Source organism: Bolinopsis microptera, chromosome 11, assembly GCF_026151205.1.
Source record: "Bolinopsis microptera isolate Bmic1 chromosome 11, MBARI_Bmic_1.0, whole genome shotgun sequence".
Classification (NCBI taxonomy): Eukaryota; Metazoa; Ctenophora; class Tentaculata; order Lobata; family Bolinopsidae; genus Bolinopsis; species Bolinopsis microptera.
The window spans coordinates 8,070,157-8,077,784 of NC_087082.1; the positions used below are offsets into that span (position 1 = coordinate 8,070,157).

The 7,628-nt window shown below is 38.6% G+C and overlaps 1 long non-coding RNA gene across 1 annotated transcript; it reads left to right on the plus strand.

Annotated features, from left to right (window-relative positions):
• The first annotated feature begins 296 nt into the window (after positions 1 to 296).
• Positions 297 to 3,737, plus strand: LOC134822880 (uncharacterized). Its single transcript, XR_010161232.1, has 2 exons — positions 297 to 467; positions 2,934 to 3,737. It is a non-coding gene; the product is annotated as an uncharacterized LOC134822880 (long non-coding RNA).
• Positions 3,738 to 7,628: the final 3,891 nt, after the last annotated feature.

Sequence of the window (7,628 nt, forward strand, 5' to 3'; positions counted from 1 at the left end):
TTAAGAATTTTTGTGTGCACACACAGATACCTAACAGTATTATTATAATTATATCTTGTCTGGATATTTGAACCTTTCGAATTGTATCTCGAAATTTATGTTTAAATTCCCTGTGTAGTTTTTTCAATGTATAATGGGAATAATATTGTAAAATGTCTATTGTATAATGTCATCATTTTATGGCTCTTCAAGTATCCATTTTGATTGATGTAGCAATTTGAAGTTGCAGCCGAAGATTTATTGATTTTAATGTGGTCCATTCTTAATAAAAACATTTTGCGTTACTATTCGTTTAAACTGCTTTAGCTTTTAACTGTTTAGGAGATGATTTGAAGCAGTGCAACGATCTAAGTGCGGTGAAAACGAAGTCAGACCAAAGCCAGATGCTTTAGTTCACACTGTGACTGATTAATGTACCTCTCAACCTCTGCAGTCTGCAACATACTGACTGTCTTACTTGTAACCTGGTTAGTTATAATAGTTATTTTTAATCGTATACCTTCAAGCTTTTCCTCCACAGTTTCAACCAACTTTGAAACACTGATTTATTGCTAGTATTTTATATTACTGAGCAGACTGAACCAAGTTTTGATTAAATGATTAAGATTATTAAAGTTGAGATCATAATCGTATAAATCCAACAATTAATGATCGCTTGTATTTGTTGCTGTGAGACACAAAACACTACACATCCACATTTGACACTAAACACTACGCCTTACACGCTAAACACTACACATTACACTAGGACTCTAGGAGACAATGAATCTAACGGCCTGTGATTTGTGAATAACCGAAATTTAACGTATACTGTAAATGTATCTATTTATTCACTAAGAAAATCATTAATTTATGCTAGTACCTGAGTGTAATAGTGCTTATGTAGATCGTGGATTTATATCTAATATTAATAACAATGCAGTTCCCTCTTAATAAAGGTCACCATACAAGTTGTACTTTTTGAATAACTTTTTATCCTTTTTTCTAACATTTATTCTGTAAATAGTTGTTGGTAGTTCTAAAGTTTAATGGCAATTTCTGTTTGAATGTTTTGCGATACTTACTCTGGTTACTCATTTTTGTTGATGGAGGTTATTTTTAATCAACAGCTGTGTCATAATCACTTGAGGTCCATGCTGTATTGTTGGCTGCATGTTGCAGCTTTATGAATTCCTAGGCGACTTTTAGCAATGATGATTGTATAGAAGTTGTCAACAAGCTTGAGCTGGTGCTATTGTGCTCCTGATTTCAGTGGACATTTTATTAAATTGTAGTGGACAGTGGACTGTATACCACCTGTTCAGTGCAACTAATTGTACTGATCTGTAGGGCACAATTTTAAAAGAGTTTATTTTTTACTCTACAATGCTGTACTGTTCATTGTGTTTGGCCCCGACTTTGATTTCCTTGTTTTCTTTATCTTTTCAGCACCTCAAGTTCTGATTTTCTGAAGGAGGAATTCTAGTTAAAGACGTTCACATTATTATACAGTGATCTGATGAATGACAATATGCGGGAGTGAGTAAAGCTGTAAAAGTCATGAAAAATTATCGATCAATAGGAAGAAAGTTAAATAAATGACAGTTATGATGACTAAAAGTAGATTGAACGGCTAAAATACGGGTATTGGGAGCTAGAGAAATAAAATAAAATGATACAAGCTTGCATTTATTCTGTCTAACATTTAATTAATTCTATGTATGTTTGTGAAACTACTCAGTACTCTCCATCTCCTTTCTTCAGGTTTATTTTTTAAATTTTTTATAATTATATGGCAGATTTATTTTATTTTAAATATATAGCAATGGCCAAACCACATTGTACATTGTTTGGTATCATATTTATGTATGCATACTTATAACTAACTGTATATAATTTCAATAATTTTCGGGGCTCAAGTCACGACGTCTCGTCCCACGAGTCAAGTTGTAAGCTGAGTACATACTTTTAGATCATCTTACCTCGTACGGTGAAATGGGGAAAGTTTTGCTTCAGCCTGGTGTGTTGAGTGCTTCCCAAGTTTTGGGATCCAAAAATATGATCACCATGAACACTACTTAAGAGTTAAAACATGAACTTATCACACAACTGCAATGATTCCAGAAAATTGTATAAGTGCAGTTACTTAATATATATTATATAATCTACACGGTCTCTGAATAAAGATAACAATTCAGACACAATCTGTCTTACCTGTAATTAAAAGAGTCCATTCCACAGTATATGGGTTCTGTAGAAAATGATTTTGCCAGTGGACTATTTGAGGTACAGATGGTGTGTGAATTCTGACTTAACTTAGGTAAAATTGATTACACAATAGACAGACTGTCGAGGTGGCAACGTCTTAGTCGAAACGTTGCCATCATTTATAATAAAACATTTTCAAAATTTACAGATATTTCCAAAACAGTTTACCCCCCAGTTCCATGGCCGGATATTATGCCAAATTATTAGACGGAGGTCCATTTCCCGTAGATCATCTCCGGAGATGATTCTCCGGCTCCGTCTACTGTATTAGACGGAGATGAAGCTCTCCGGGAATTTCTCGGAGATTAATTCATACAGAATCAACAAAATTACCGTAGATGGTCTCCGGTCGTGGAACTGCAAACTCCGGAGAAATATCAGTAGACGATCTCCGTCTAATAATTTGGCATAAGGTTCATTGTGTATTATTCTGATCCAAATTTTAGAGTGCATCTTGAAGAAAGATATCTTTAGCATTAAAATTTACTGCGTTGTCCTTCGTGTAGTGGCAGAGAAAAGTTCTTTTCTGAGGTCCGTGATAAATTTTCCTAACGAGATAAACAATTTGCTTTTATATTAAATACTTTTCAAATTTCACATCATACTATACCCCGGATTAGATGATCTATTGCAATATGTTGCAATGGAGTTTCTAAAATGTATATCATAACTTCCATTTTTTTCAGGTTTTATTGGTGTTGTAGACGATCACTGAATTCTGTAGCTCTGTGAGATTTGTGGCTTCATCGAATTACATCACGCAGACTTGAATGAAAATATGAAGACGTGAACTAGATCTGCTAATGCTATTCTCTCTTTAGCAAATAGCACGAGGTTAATTAAATAAGCAAGGGTAGATTAAAATATAACAATCTTTTGAAACATATGACATCGTGTATTTTACTAAAGTTTGTTGGAGGATTGAAATTCACTTTCAAATGCTACTTTCGCAGCTCAGAATGGTTATAATTTTAATCTTAAAGTAATGCAATGTTATTTTTCAATCTGCTACTGACAGCATTTGTTATTTGATGTTTTGAATGGGGAAAGAGTTTGAGTAGTTCAACAATCATGCACATCAGTGTTTATGTCACTCAGTGTTAACTCTCTCGATTCTCCGTCTCCCTCAATGTTTGATGACCGTCCCAGTGTTTCCCTGCGTATTGACTGTCCGTCTCACTGTGCAGTGTTTAATATCTGTCTTTCAGTTTTCAATCTCTATCTCGTGTTAAATAGTTCTCTCTGTATTTAATGTCCGTCCAACTCCTAGTGTTCAATATCTGTCTCATCGTTTATTTTCCGTCTCGCTGTTCAATATCCGTATCTCAAGGTGCAAGGAGTGTATGATTGTAAACGTTTTGGATTTAGCTACAGATTTTGGAACTTTCCGATGGTAGGTAAATTCTCACCTACTTAACGGATTTTTCAGCGGAGTTTCATTGCAGTGTTTAAGGGTTCTCGGATAATGCTCTTATAAATTCATTATTTTACATCTGTGTTTCATTTTGTAAAAAAGATTTCAAGTATAAAGATGATGACAATGACATGTCCGTTCTATAATTCGAGTCGAAATATTGATTGTCCACGCTGTCTTGTTGTTTACGTAAGCCGCTGTGCGTGACATTGTTAAGAAGTAAAAGACGCGCATTGCGCGCGCGATGTTTTGATACTGCTCGTCCATGGCCGAGGAGGCTCATTTTTCCGTCATATTGTTTGATACTGCTCGGCCATGGCCGAGGAGACTCATTTTCCCGTCATATTGTTTGATACTCCTCGGCCATGGCCGAGGAGGCTCATTTTTTTGATACTGCTCGGCCATGGCCGAGGAGGCTCATTTTCCCGTCATATTGTTTGATACTGCTCGGCCATGGCCGAGGAGACTCATTTTCCCGTCATATTGTTTGATACTCCTCGGCCATGGCCGAGGAGGCTCATTTTTTTGATACTGCTCGGCCATGGCCGAGGAGGCTCATTTTCCCGTCATATTGTTTGATACTGCTCGGCCATGGCCGAGGAGACTCATTTTCCCGTCATATTGTTTGATACTCCTCGGCCATGGCCGAGGAGGCTCATTTTTAAAAAATGATCCTGAGAGAGAGAGAGATAGAGGGAGAGAGAGAGAGAGAGAGAGAGAGAGAGAGAGAGAGAGAGAGAGAGAGAGAGAGAGAGAGAGAGAGAGAGAGAGAGAGAGAGAGAGAGAGAGAGAGAGAGAGAGAGAGAGAGAGAGAGAGAGAGAGAGAGAGAGAGAGAGAGAGAGAGAGAGAGAGAGAGAGAGAGAGAGAGAGAGAGAGAGAGAGAGAGAGAGAGAGAGAGAGAGAGAGAGAGAGAGAGAGAGAGAGAGAGAGAGAGAGAGAGAGAGAGAGAGAGAGAGAGAGAGAGAGAGAGAGAGAGAGAGAGAGAGAGAGAGAGAGAGAGAGAGAGAGAGAGAGAGAGAGAGAGAGAGAGAGAGAGAGAGAGAGAGAGAGAGAGAGAGAGAGAGAGAGAGAGAGAGAGAGAGAGAGAGAGAGAGAGAGAGAGAGAGAGAGAGAGAGAGAGAGAGAGAGAGAGAGAGAGAGAGAGAGAGAGAGAGAGAGAGAGAGAGAGAGAGAGAGAGAGAGAGAGAGAGAGAGAGAGAGAGAGAGAGAGAGAGAGAGAGAGAGAGAGAGAGAGAGAGAGAGAGAGAGAGAGAGAGAGAGAGAGAGAGAGAGAGAGAGAGAGAGAGAGAGAGAGAGAGAGAGAGAGAGAGAGAGAGAGAGAGAGAGAGAGAAGAGATAAGAGAGAGAGAGAGAGGAAGAGAAAAAGAGATAGAGAGAAAATGATCCTCCTCGGCCGAATGAGCCTCCTCGGCCACGTGAGTATGGTTTTTATTTTATTTTTAAAAATGAGCCTCCTCGGCCACCGTCATATTGTTTGATACTCCTCGGCCATGGCCGAGGAGACTCATTTTTCCGTCATATTGTTTGATACTCCTCGGCCATGGCCGAGCAGGGTCATTTAAAAAAAATGATCCTCCTCGGCCGAATGAGCCTCCTCGGCCACGTGAGTATGGTTTTTTATTTTATTTTTAAAAATGAGCCTCCTCGGCCACCATACTACAGCTAGTAATTTATGTTTTGCAAATAGAAAACAATAAAGATTTAAGGAAGACACCATCAATTTCTAATTCTGACAATAAACGTTTTGAACCAAAAACTATAATTTCAGTTTTAGTTGGATTCAGAAGAAGGAAGTGATTCCTCATCCAGGTCTCGATTTCTCTAAAACAGGAGGGCAGCCCAGGAACCCTGACCGGATGGGGCTTAACTTTGAAAGTAAAAGAGTTGGAGACTTCCGGTTTTTTGTAACATGTTCCTCTTTTAAAAGTAACGTTACCTCTCCAGGAGGAAAATTCAAGACAACGTAATTGTTGAGTTATCTCAAAATCTCCAGAAAAGTCCCCTTTCGGGCCGATCAAAAGTTTGCAACTTTAACTTTGCGGATTCCTGTACTCTGGTTGGCTGAATTGTGTCTCGTGGTAGCTGCCTGAACATTGGAATACGCCACGCGTGCAAATCATGCTTGTTGTCGCGCGCGAGGTCAAGCCGTCTGTTTAAATTAAACCAACTCTAGTACCACCACCAGCCGGTAACTTTTCCTGGGAGGTCTTCGATGAGGACTTAATATTCTGTAGCGGATGAAAATGACTTGTAGATCTGGTGATCATCAGCATAGCCATGGATCAGAAATTGCTTTGCTTTTACAGAAGAGTAAATTGAGCGGATGTAGATATTGAGCAACACAGGGCCAAGGACAGAGCCCTGTGGGACACCAAACTTTATTACAATTTCTAGTCAGATTCTAGGTCACCTATCTTGACTTTTTGACAACGACCACAGATGAAGCTGGTGAAACATTTCAAGGCTGTTCCCGCAATCTCAATCCCACACTTCAATATATTGATCAGTTTGATACGGTCAACTGTGTCGAATGCAGCACTCAGTGTCTAAAAGCATTACAACTGTTGCTGTGTTTTCATTGGTGGCTATGAGGAGGTCATTGACTATGGTAATGAAAAGTGTTTCTGTGCTGTGATGCTTTTTGTAACCAGACTGGTGGTCAATGTTGAAATTATTCTTGGCTGGATGTTCATTGAGGCATTTTAATACAAAGCGCTCAATGAGTTTACCGATGAATGTAAGATTAGAGATGGGTCTATAATTCTTTAAGTTCTCAGTGTTTAGGGAATCTCCTTCGATCAGGGGAGTGAGATGTGCTAACTTGATTCCTTCCATACTTCTAGTTGAAAGAGAAACGTTGATAATATCACAAAGGGTAGGGAGGCATTAGCTCAAGGTGCTCTGACAAGAGTTCTTTAGGTAGTGGATCAATCGATGAGGTTTTGATGCCAGATTCTTTGATCAATTCTCTTACTTCAAAAATAGTAGCTTTTCTAAATTCAGATAATGCCTGGCCATTGAAGTTTGGAGAACTATTAGTCACAGTAGTGTTGGGAAATGATGTTCGGATTTTTCATTTTCTCATTTTTTTCAGTAAAATACTGGTTAAAGGCATTTACAGTTTCCTGAAGATTTTCTGAAGATGGTAAAGTGAGGTTCTTTTCTTTATCCAGGAAAGTGTCTACAAATTTGTAAAGGCTCATTTGTGAGTGTTTGTATTTTTGGAAAGTATTAGAGTAAAACAGTTTTTTCTTTTTGACAGTCAGCTCTGAACAGTGCTCTTGCAAATGAACAAAGATAGAATGATCTATGTAAGACTCGACTTTTTCAGCCTTTCTTCTTTCGGCTCTTGCAACTTTGTATTCGCAATCAAACCAGGGAGCAGTGAGAGTGTCTTTGATGGTTTTGGAATATTCTGGAGCATGTACATTTAGTATATGTTGACACCCATTGTTAAATTGAGTCATAACATCAGAGAAGCTCTTTTCTTCAAAAACCAACTCAGATAGAGCAACAGATAAATTACCTTTCCTGATCTATGTCTATGATCTTTCTAAAGCGTATGACTTTCTCACATTTGTCGATGTCAGGAGGCTTATGAAGCTTTAATATAATTGGATAGTGGTCACAGGATGGGAAGCTTTTGGCCATGTTTTGCATTACCTCGACAGAAGTTTGATCTACTACTTTGTGCGAAGAAATAACAGGATCAAGGATGTGACCTTTTTTATGTGTTGGTGAGTAGACAAGTTGATGAAGCCCAAAAGATGATAGTATGGTGCTCCACTCGCTCACATGGGCAGAGATTCTGTCTAGGTGCATGTTAACATCTCCACATAGCAAGAAATGCTTGTATTTTAAGAATGCATCCGTCAGGAAATCTTCAAAATCAGAGAGGAAATTTCCCAAGGACCCAGGTGGATAGTAGATACAGGAGCAGAAGACGACAGACCCATCAACGAGTTT